The sequence below is a fragment of the Aedes aegypti genome, chromosome 3, assembly GCF_002204515.2.
Source record: "Aedes aegypti strain LVP_AGWG chromosome 3, AaegL5.0 Primary Assembly, whole genome shotgun sequence".
Taxonomy (NCBI): Eukaryota; Metazoa; Arthropoda; class Insecta; order Diptera; family Culicidae; genus Aedes; species Aedes aegypti.
This window is the reverse complement of record NC_035109.1, coordinates 246,736,158-246,748,362: the sequence shown is the minus strand read 5'-3', so window position 1 is coordinate 246,748,362 and position 12,205 is coordinate 246,736,158. Positions and strand designations below refer to the sequence as shown.

At 37.8% G+C, this 12,205-nt stretch overlaps 1 protein-coding gene across 2 annotated transcripts in view; it reads right to left on the bottom strand.

Moving 5' to 3' along the window:
• LOC5565217 (protein Fe65 homolog) overlaps nucleotides 1-12,205 on the bottom strand; it is a 300,368-nt gene that overhangs the window by 273,335 nt on the left and 14,828 nt on the right. For both annotated transcript variants that reach the window (XM_021851272.1, XM_021851270.1), the window contains exon 2: nucleotides 10,014-10,067. The gene's annotated coding sequence lies outside the window, so the exon portion shown is untranslated. The remainder of the gene's footprint in view (nucleotides 1-10,013; nucleotides 10,068-12,205) is intronic.

The window sequence follows — 12,205 nt, the reverse complement described above, 5'->3', positions numbered from 1 at the left end:
TGCGGATGGCTCAAATGAAACAAATTACTTTCACAAACATAACACAAACTTATGTTTGTAAGTTTAAAATCGGGATTTTGGGAGAAGTTGCAAGAGGTTGTTTGAAAAGTTACTGAACACATCTTGATAGACTTGACTTTATTGCTATTTGCAAAGCACATCTGCAGTAAATCTTGTCGTTTCAGAAAGGTAGAACGTCATACACGAAGAGAAACGCATGTTCTTTGGAACCGCAATGAAACTTTATGGGCTTTGATATAAATATGCAATCGAACTAGAACTAGGTAAGTTACAGATGCTTTTATTGATACGTGCTTGAAACCATTTTTGGAAAGCATCTCTTTGTAGAGTCCGCGGCTACAAAGCAAAGCATGCTGAAGTTGTCTAGGTTCGATTCCCGGTCGGTCCAGGATCTTTTCGTCATGGAAATTCCCTTGACTTCCCTGGGCATAGAGTATAATCGTACCTGCCACACGATATACGAATGCGAAAATTGGCAACTTTGGCAAAGAAAGCTCTCAGTTAATAACTGTGGAAGTGCTCATAAGAACACTAAGCTGAGAAGCAGGCTCTGTCCCAGCGAGGACGTTACCAAGAAGAAGAAGGATTTTTGAACAAAAATATTTGTTGTATCGCCCTAAATTAAAGGCTAATTAGTAATTATTTTGAATATGGAAAAATAGTTAAGATCACGCAAGCATGATCGAATAGAATCACAATTTGAAAGTATGAATGCATTTTGTACCATATTTGGTCGTTTTTCGGACAGACTGGACCAAGCGTTTTTTAATGGTTTCAGATAAACGTACCGCAAACATTTGAGATACAAAATATAAGCATTATTTGCTGTAATAATGGAACTCATCTAAATCATGATACATTTGTGTCAAAATAGCAATGGAAAAATAAGAATTCATGAATTCCAAGTCGTTTCTTCACGCCGCCAAAATATCGTCTAGTCCGGTCTGTCTGAACACCGACCATTTAAACTAAATATGATCAAACTACAACTTTGATCTAGCACCTCTTGTTCCCCAGCGTTGGACAGCTGGATTTGTTACATGATACCTTTAAAGTTTTCGCACTAGTTTCGTCGATCATGGTATCAAAGATGCAATAAAAATAAGTAGAATTAAAATTCAGAATAACATGTAAAATATGTTGTTTTTCATCATAATGAAAGAGGTTTTTTGATGACCAACTTGCAAACTTAGTAAAGCTCAAATTACTCTTGACAATAAAATACTATGCCTGGAGTAGAAACATTCAATTATATACAAATTTTCAGAATTCGATGTATTTCCAGATCGTGTCCGGTATTGAGAGCCACCTTTTATGCTAGGTCAATTTGGTACTGAAATACATCATCGAAATACAATGTCAAAATTCATATTTATATTTTCACACTTATTTTTGTACGCTACAAAAATGATAATATTTATCATAAATGATCACCAAGACCGCATAAAATGAATAGTTTTTGAATAAGGATTCTAGCGGCTTAGGTGTCCGATAGTCGTGGATCTCCCCCTAACCATAAAAACGTGTGAAAAAGCCTCAATCATGTGAATGAAGTTGGGCGTTTTGTACTGTCTGTCAAGATCATTTCAAATGTAACTGCGCAGACTTGAATGAATGAACATTCAAATGTAACTGCGCAGACTTTGCGTTTTAGGAATCCCCGGTCAACAAACTGGGAACTCTATATTGAATTGGTTGCGACCAAGTTTCATGGATATTCTCCGTCCATTGAAAATCCAAGTGATGCCGTTGATTCTACAAAATCCTTCATTATGGAAGCTTTTGAAGAAGCATGTCCTCTGCGGTCTGTAAAGACTACAAGAGGTAAGTCCCATGGTGGAGTTCCGATCTGACTAGACTCAGGAAACAATGTAGAAGAAGTTGGAAAAGACGCCGTTCAGCTGGATCAGAGTCGATCAAGTCGGCTCGCAAGGCTTACAAGAAGGCTCTTCGTTCTGCTGAACGATCCGGCTGGAAAAACCTTTGTACAAATGTTTCCAGTTTGAGTGAAGTCAGTCGGCTGAACAAAATCCTTGCAAAATCTAAGGATTTCCAAGTGAACGAAATTCGCTTACCTAATGGTAACTTTACTTCTTCCGATGAAGAAGTTTTAGAATGTTTGTTCAATACACACTTCCCCGGATGTGTGGACATAGCATCTACGGATGAACCAAATGTCTTTTCATGTAGTTACGAGTCTCTGGCCTCGGCTCGCAGTATCGTAACTACTGAATCGATTCAATGGGCACTTAATAGTTTTGCTCCTTTCAAATCTCCAGGAGCGGATGGGATTTATCCTGTTCTGCTCCAAAAGGGGTTTGAGTTTATCAAACATGTTTTGAAAAAGCTACTTGTAAGCAGTTTTGCTACCGGGTATATTCCCAGATCCTGGCGTGATATTACTGTAAAGTTTATCCCGAAAGGAGGACGTGCGTCGTATGAAGAAGCGAAGAGTTTTAGACCAATAAGTCTGACCTCTTTTCTTCTGAAATGTCTGGAACGCATTATCGATCATTACATCCGTGATGTTTATTTGGCAAACATGCCTCTTCATGTGAATCAACATGCTTACCAATCTGGAAAGTCCACTGTGACTCTTTTACACAAAGTTGTATACGATATCGAGAAAGCATTCGCTCAGAATCAATCCTGCTTGGGTGTTTTCTTGGATATTGAGGGTGCCTTTGATAACGTGTCTTTCGACGCCTTATTGGAAGCAGCACGAAACCATGGGCTACCTACAATGATTACAAATTGGATTCATCAAATGCTCAAAAACCGACATCTCTTCTCGACATTGCGTCAAGCAGCGATTCGAAAATTGAGTGTTTGCGGATGCCCCCAAGGGGGAGTCTTGTCACCACTTTTGTGGAATCTCGTAGCAGATACGCTATTGAGGCAACTCAATAATAGCGGTTTTCCAACATATGGATTTGTCGACGACTATCTAGCTCTGATAGTTGGTATGTGCATAAGCACCCTATTTGACCTGATGCAAAGTGCTCTTCAGGTAGTCGAGAGTTGGTGTTGCCAATATGGCCTTTCGGTTAACCCGAACAAAACATCTATTGTTCTTTTTACGGAAAGACGAAACCGCGATGGAATTCGACCTTTACGTCTTTTTGGCACTGAGATTAATGTGACTGATCAAGTAAAGTATGTCGGAGTCATTCTAGATTCCAAACTTTTATGGACAGCTCACATTGATTTCAGAGTCAAAAAAGCTTGTATGGCCTTCGGTCAATGCCGGCGAACCTTTGGTAAAACTTGGGGCCTCAAACCCAAATATATCAAAAGGATTTACACAACAGTTGTTCGACCAATATTGGCATATGGATGTCTTGTGTGGTGGCAAAAGGGCGAAGTGAGAACAATCCAATCAAAATTGGGCCATCTCCAAAGGATGTGCTTGATGGCGATGTCTGGTGCGTTCTCTACAACTCCCACAGCAGCGCTCGAGGCCCTTTTCGTCGTTGCGCCACTACACATATATCTTAAACAAGAAGCACTTTCTTGCTCTTACCGTTTATGGGTACTGGATCTACTGGAGAAAAATCCAGTGAACCGTAGATCTACACACACTTCGTTGTTTCCACTTTTGGTGAATTGGGACAAAATTGTCCTTGCTCCAAGTGATCTCACAGTTGCTTGTCACTTTCCTTACAGGACATTTATCACATAATTCCCTTCACGGGAAGAGTGGACGTCTGGCTATTTGGAAAGAAGTATATCAAACAATATAGTATGTTACACTGATGGCTCCCTTCTTGAAGGTAGAGCTGGTGCAGGAGTATATTCTCGTGAGCTAAGGCTGAATCAGTTTTACTCACTTGGTAGAAACTGCACCGTTTTTCAGGCGGAAATATTTGCTCTTATGTGTGGAGTGCAATCAGCACTTCAACAGCGCGTAATGGGTAAAGTCATATACTTCTGTTCAGATAGTCAAGCTGCTATAAAAGCTCTCGCTTCGGCCAACTCAAGGTCGAAGCTTGTTATCGCATGTTGAACTCAAATTGAGGAACTGAATTCAGTCAACTCTGTAAACCTTGTATGGGTACCTGGCCATTCTTCCATCGCTGGAAATGAATTGGCTGATGAGCTAGCTCGCGATGGAGCATCGCATGACTTCATTGGTCCTGAGCCGGCTATTCCAATTTCGAAGTGCTGGGTGAAGCTTAAGATAAACTCTTGGGCGGCAACTCAGCACAAGCAATATTGGAATAATTTGGAGTCGTGTCGTCAAACAAAATTGTACATTACTGAGCCATCTCCAAGGGTGGCGAAGTATTTAACAAATCTGTCAAATCAGAATTGCAGTCTCTTGGTCAGAGCGTTGACAGGCCACTGCCGACTCAACTATCACATGGCAAATATTCAGCGTGCTGACTCATTTGTGTGTGATAGTTGTGACTCCGATTATGGAACTTCGTATCACCTGATATGTAACTGTCCAGTTTTTGCGCAAATGTGATTCCAATTACTTGGCAAACACTTATTAAGTGAAACTGAATTCAGAAGCCTGAATCTTCAGGACATTCTGCTATTCTTAACCCGCTGTGGTAATGAGCTATAGGCTCTCTTTACGCTCATGCGTTTTGCAGTGCCCTTTTTAGGGCGCTGTTCGAACCCATTGTGGTATGGAGCTACATGCTCTCATTTCGCTAATGCGATCTTCCATCTTCAAGGGACCCCACTCCTATTTCCTCCCATCTTTCCCTTCCCTTTCCTCTCCCATCGGGTAGATGATGAAATAGGCTCAAATATGGCGATGGCACAAATCTTCCAACTGGTGGGGAACGTGCCTTTGGAGCCGGCCTTCTGATACCTGATACCTGATACGCTACAAAAATGATAATATTTATCATAAATGATCACCAAGACCGCATAAAATGAATAGTTTTTGAATAAGGATTCTAGCGGCTTAGGTGTCCGATAGTCGTGGATCTCCCCCTAACCATATAAACGTGTGAAAAAGCCTCAATCATGTGAATGAAGTTGGGCGTTTTGTACTGTCTGTCAAGTAGAGTTTTCATTCCCGGGAACATTTCCCAGGAATTGAGATTTTCCGGGATTCCCGTTTCCCGGGAAATGATTTTCTGTTTCCCGGGATTCCCGTATTTCCCGGAATTTTCATATTTCCCGGGAAGCTTTATAAAAAAAGAAATTAATATCTATTTTCAAACAAAAACCATCGCACCATTTACATTTCGATGCTGATTTTTTTTTGTAATGAGTTAGTTGTTCATTAAATAGATATCGGTTTTTGACGAATTTTGCTATATAAAATAAAGGAATTTTTCAAGGAATCTTTTCTATGAATTCAGTAGGCTTATAAAGTTTTCATAGATGTAACAGTCACAATTTTTAATATAAAGACTCTAAATGGATCAAGAATAAACTCCACGAGGACTTTTGCTTAATGCTATAAACTTTGTTGTTCTGAAGCCTAGCGTTTGAAATGAAGCTATCATTTCTTTAGAGAAACATGAATAAATTACTCATAAAGAACAGAAATAACCAACAAATTTACTGGTATAAAATACATACAGGGTCGTTAAAGCCGCATGAATAAGAACAAATATTCGAAGAAAATAAAGCCAGTGGCATTGTTTTTTACGTCTGAAAGTTTTTATCACGGTTTTGTAAAAAAAAACACGAAAATTGTGTTTATTGTCGCTTGTGCTACTATAGCCTATAATACAAAGCAAAATACAAATCAAAACCATGTTTTTACAAAATTTTTACATTTTTGCTTTAAAAAGTGGATCAAAAGCTTTTGATTGATATAAAACAGTTCTAATGTTTTATGAAAAATAGTTTTCCTTAGTAGTGCTTCTATAGGAACAATAGGTTTCCTATAGATGCAAGGAAGCTTAAATTATAGGCAAAACTATATATCGATCATTTTTTTTTAGCAAAATCGAGTTGTGTATCAATGGCACTTAAGTAAGTTGTTCCTGAGCTTCATGTTAAAAATGTATTGCAACGATTTGTAGCCAAACGGCCGTAAAAAGCTACTAGTGCCACTATAGGGGACTGTCTACTAAGGGAACACCGACCCTACACGAAATACGAATAATTTGAAAAATAAAAATCCACCAAATTTGCTTTATTTTGACGTTTTTCAGCATTTCCCGGGATCCCGGGATTTCTCGGGAAATGGTAATTTTATTTCCCGTTTCCCGGGAAATCAAATCCCGGGAAATTTGAAAACTCTACACGGAGAAATATTTTTACTTAATTTTTGAGTTTACTTTACCCAAAATTAAGTATATCGATTATAGTTTCAACCCAAAGCACTCGGTTTTCTCTTTCTCCCACACGAATGTTGTCAAAAATAGAGAGAGCTGCATCTACCCAATGGGGGTACTTTGGCCCAATAAGCCAAATTTGGGTAAATGCAACTTTTCTCATGTTTGGGTCGAAAGAACTCAATTTTGCGTTAAATCAACCCAAAATTGAGTATATTTTTCTAATGGAATCAAAGCCAAACTACCTAGTGGGGACCTTGGAAATTTAGCCAAAATTGAGTTATTGGGCTCAACTACGGAATTGCGTTGAAACAACCCAAAATTGAGTTGAATTCCGTCTCCGTGTACTGTCAAGATCATTTCATTTTCGTAAATCATGAAACGCTACGATAAAATCATTTTCTAATATAAGTAGCATTCATCTGCTATCATAAATACTATATTGCTTTATTAATCTCTTCTAGAGTGACCCAACTAGTCAAGTTCTACTCTGCAAGAGATTTTGGTGGATGCTATGAAGGCAAAAGTACCTTGACCATGGTTTTACAGGCGTTGGTTTATAGCACTCTGGAAGTAATTCATGAAACTCAAATTGTTCCTTGGAATGAAAACTCCAACTTTAACATCGATTCATGAATTTTGTAACATAAAGTGTTTTCGAATGTTAGTCTAGTCGGAAAAATTTTCAACTTGAAAACATATCGTACCAGTCCGGAAATCCAACCCAGGCCACGGTGCCCCGACAGACCGTTATTATGTAAACAAAATGTCCATCAAATCTAAGTACAGAGTCCTGAGGTCATTCTGCACATTTGGGCCAATTATTTAAAAAATCCCTAGGAGGAATCTCGAGAAATCTTGATTTGAAGTTTTTGACGTAAAAATTCAATATAATCCCTATTAAAATTTTGCAATAGCACCAAAATAAAAACTACGAAAACGTTCAAAAAGTTGGCCAAACTGTTCTGGGCTAGTATATAACTGTGACCGTTGTAATAATTAGAAATATTTACAACTGACTTAACTTACCGAAGTAGCTTAAGTATGTTTTACATGGCTCAAATTAGTAAGCTTAGTTAAATTAAATTAAATCTTAGAAATAAAAATTTTAAAATTAAATTGATTTTATGTTTGATAAACGTGAAGCATTCAATAGTGAATATTATTAATCAATAGCTTATTTTTTGAATTTCACACTAAGTGACCAGCCCACCAAAATCTGCCGTATATATTTTGCTTAATCAAATTTGCTCCTTGGTACATCTTGTATTACTTTTGTTGTTTACGTCTAGTTTTCCACCGAGTATTGCCATTAGCACTTTATGTAAAAATATCATGTTCAACATTCTCAGCCATAACATGATTATAACTACACGGAAAACATGATTGTCATATGTCAAAAGTCTTCGAAGATTAACAAAGTTTTTAACAACTTCAAACAAATCCCCAATAAGTACTACTTAAGTATCAACGTCACTAGGACTTCCACTCTATCAAGCTATGGAATCAAGCTGTGTACTCAGATTTGATGGACAACTTTTTTACATAATAACGGTCTGTCGGGGCACCGAGGCGCTTACAAAGTGGTCTTGTATTGTACTATTGTAGTCCTGCAGCTTACTGCTGAGATAAGAAAGACCCCAGGCGAACACATCTGTTCATCCAATGGAACAGTCCAACTGGGATTAACTTTTCTCTATCAGAACGTCTGAACCAGCCATGGTCGCATCTACAATCCAAATCACAATCCGAACGAATTTGGCGAGTGAATAAAGCCGAACAACGGAAACGGACGCATATTTTGTATGTGGAATAAGTACACAAGTATATACTTCCATTTACGGACAAACTTCTTGCCACAACAAGAGGAAGCACAAACTTGAAAAAAAAACATTTCCAAAACAATCCAAATCACAATCCGAACGAATTTGGCGAGTGAATAAAGCCGAACAACGGAAACGGACGCATATTTTGTATGTGGAATAAGTACACAAGTATATACTTCCATTTACGGACAAACTTCTTGCCACAACAAGAGGAAGCACAAACTTGAAAAAAAAACATTTTGAATTAGTTTGTAAGTTTGTTTTACTACAATTTCATGCTCCATTTTCGTTCGAAGCGGAAGAAACAAACACCATATCAATGAATTTGTAAAACTAATAAGGCTCAATGCTGATTACAGAACGAGAACCATCAGTTGGACTCTCAGAGAACCTAACCTATGCCCTGGAATAAAACATGACACAATTTCGTTTTCATTTCATTTTATATTCATTTTTTTTTTGACTGAACCCCACCAGAATGAAAAAAAAACTGCTATTCCCGGAACAAGTATTTGCTCCAGCAGTTGTCCCAAAGCAGCTCGGGTAAAATGCGTTTCTGTAATTTTGCTTTCGTTTCGCATAGAGAATTCGTATTTCTATCACCTCAAGTGCCGTTACACCATGTATGTCGAACCAAAAGGAAATAATATTCCTTCTTTTTCAATTTCATGTCTCATCTTCTTGAAGTTATTCGAACAGTAAGGAGTTTCTTGATTCCATAGGAGCACTCGATCCGAAACCAGCAACCAACTGTATTCAAATGCGATTGCTTACATCTCACATCGATATGGGTTTCTGGCTCCTGGCTACCGTACACACATGGCCCAACTTTTATCGGGTAGGAAGGTCTTTCGAGTATAGAAAAAATATGACACAACAACAGCAGAGATATTCCGCCCCATCTACAACGATTCAGAATCATGCATTTAAGATTAAGATTAAGCAAGACCAATATGGAACTATATATTTTCAATTTCAGCGTTCTGCTTTACACGAACAAACATGTGATATCATTTTAGTCCACTTCACTCCCGTCTAGGCTTACCAGGTGGTATTCTTTGGGAGGACATGTCCTTACTTCCAATCGTATGTCCTTTGGATTGAAAATTTCCTACTTTTTTAAGTGAACAAATATTAAAATTGACATTGAAAGAGGAATTCTAAATATTTTTGTTGAACAGTCTTTTCATTTCTGGCTCGATAAACTTCTGTAAAGATTTGAAAGCCGGACACTAGCCTTTTTCACGGTGTTTTTGAACCAAATTCCATTTTTTTCGCCTAGATTCCATAATTATGACATCTTTTATGTTCTTCATGCATGAATGTTGTGAAAAACAGATTTTCAAGTATATTCTTCATCTTCTTCTTGGCATAACCGTCCTCACTGGGACAGAGCCTGATTCTCAGCTTAGTGTTCAATGAGCACTTCCACAGTTATTAGCTGACAGCTTTCTTTGCCAAAGTTGCCATTTTCGCATTCGTATATCGTGTGGCAAATACGATAATACTCTATTCCCAAAGAAGTCAAAGAAATTTACATTACAAGAAGATCCTGGACCAATCGGGAATCGAACCCAGAGACCTTTAGCATAGCTTTGTAGCTGCGGTCTCCACTCGGCTAAGAAAGGTCCCAAATGTTCCTAGATATTCTTCGTCGCGCAGCCATATATTTTTGATTAGTGCCGTCATATATTTTGTCAAACGAAAAAACTATTCAACTGAGTGTTTATGTGTTTTTTTGTCTACTGTTAGGAAAACACGGTCTGTGCAGTCTTTGGCTGAAATCGCTTTAATCTTGATTACAGAGTAATTTGTACAATAGGTTTACGTAGTTTCTGGTGAGTTGCAACTACTTATCTTTGAGAAAATATTGTTTCAAAAGTGATACTCTAGAAATAGTATTAAAGAATCTTACCTTTCTGGTTCAAGTGATCCTCGTGTAATTACAGTGGAAAATCAAAAATAAGCCCTGTGGAATATAAAAAATATCACATAAGTCTATGTTTGTGCTCACCAGGTTATCAGAAAAGTTGTATATAAATAGTTTAGATAAATCAATAACAAGGGCTCATTGATTATTGTAAACTGATTTTTGTTTTTGTAATTAAACAATAATGATCTCGAAACAAAAACTGGGATAGATTGCCAATTACATATTGCACACCACCTTTGTACACTTGTCAATATTTGGGAAATAATACATAAATGGCATAGAATAAAAAACCTTATGTTAATGTTAAACACTAATTCAACTGCATTTCAGTTACCAGAAGGTTGTATCTAACACTCAATCATATTATATCTCAATACCTCAAACCAACAGTATCATAATTGTTGCCCTCAATATTATAAGTAAGTAAGTATAAGGTAACATGTTTCCAGAAAGCAGGAAGCAAGGAAACAACAGAAAAAATCGCAAGAACTCTGGTTCACTTTCAACTCTCATCACCTTTCCACGAAATATCGTCTTTTAATTTTATGCCTACATCAATTCGGTCACCTCTCAACCCGCCACAGTCAACAAAGTGATAGCTATAACAGGATTCGACCCCAGCAGCGCCTTTTCCAGTCTCAGTCTGCTCATTTAAATTTCATGCATACTTCAGACACACTCCTGCTGCTATATAGAAGGGAATGTTGTTCCTTCGGCTGCTTCGTCCGAGAACATTTTCTTGCCCCCGGATCACCCGTAGAGCGCAACAATCTCTTACACGAGCCAAAAAATGGCAGACTTAATATCATGAGAAAATCGCTTCCTACAGCCAATGTTCTTCAGCATGAAATGGTAGATCGATTCCACGCTGTATTCATAGGCACTCGTCAGACTGATACAAAATTTTCAAGCTTTTGAAAAGTAAGACACAAACGGGCCAAAGAAACCCGGGCTATTATGTTGCACTGTTAGAACTTTTCTTTAATTTAATAGAACAGATATAAAAATTAAAAGATTTTTTGTGTAAGGCGTAGCTGAATTTATCGTAAGAATGCTTGAAGGTGTATAGTTTTCAAATAAATTTTTGGAAACCAATTTCGATCCATAGTGGGACAAAAGTTCGCATCAGCGAGGCAAAAGTTCGTTAGAGCCATTAGCCATAGGAGAATTTGTAAATTGCATAAAATATACATTAGACCATTTCACAAACATCGAAATTTCTGGGATTCAACCAGTCACCCCCTAGGACTAGGCAATACTGCAATACTAAAACAAACTACCAGCCAAATTTTCATCCAATTTGGAGAAGATTAGGAGGTGCCTCATGTCGAATTTGTGTTTTTTGGCTTTTATTTTTACATTCAAAAATTTCTAACGAGAATTTGGAAAAACGAAAATTAAAATGAATACCACCAGTTGAACGTGTTATTAGTACTTTACAACTTTTGAGAACAGTGTATGCCAATTGGAGATTGTTTCGACCTAATAAAATAGATTTCTGTTCATTAAAGTACCTGTAAAACATACATTCCTCTACAGTTTTTGTTTATTTATTTATATTTTTGTACGTCAACAGGTTTTAAACTCCCAAATGACAAAACTTAGATTATAAAACACAAAAATCTAACATTACACAGAAAGCACACTCAAAAAATTGTGTCTTAATCTATTTCTACTTAAACCAAATTCAAAGCCCTCGAAACAGGCAACAAAAACACGACACATACTTTTCACGGGATCATTCATGCCGTAGTTTGTCCTCGATCTGTCGATTTGCAGAAAATCATTCGAACGTAGTGCTCGTCTTCTAATATTCACGTTCAGTTGACTCAGAAGCTCCGGACAATCGACGTGCAAATTAAGGAGGTCACTGACGAAGCAGGCTTTAGCTACGTCACGTCTAACACTCAAGAGGTCAAGGTGTATCAATTTACAGCGGTCAACGTAGCTGGGTAGATTATTACGATCGTAATCTACGGTAAATTACGAAGCACGTAACGTACAAATTTTCGCTGCACACCCTCTATTCTACGCATACCGTTTTGGTAGAACGGTGCCCACACTACGGCCGAGTACTCCAACGTAGAACGCACCCAGGCACAATACAAGGCTTTCAAACAATAAATGTCCTGGAAGTGTTTGCCAAAACGAAATAGAAAGCCTAGTTGAGATGA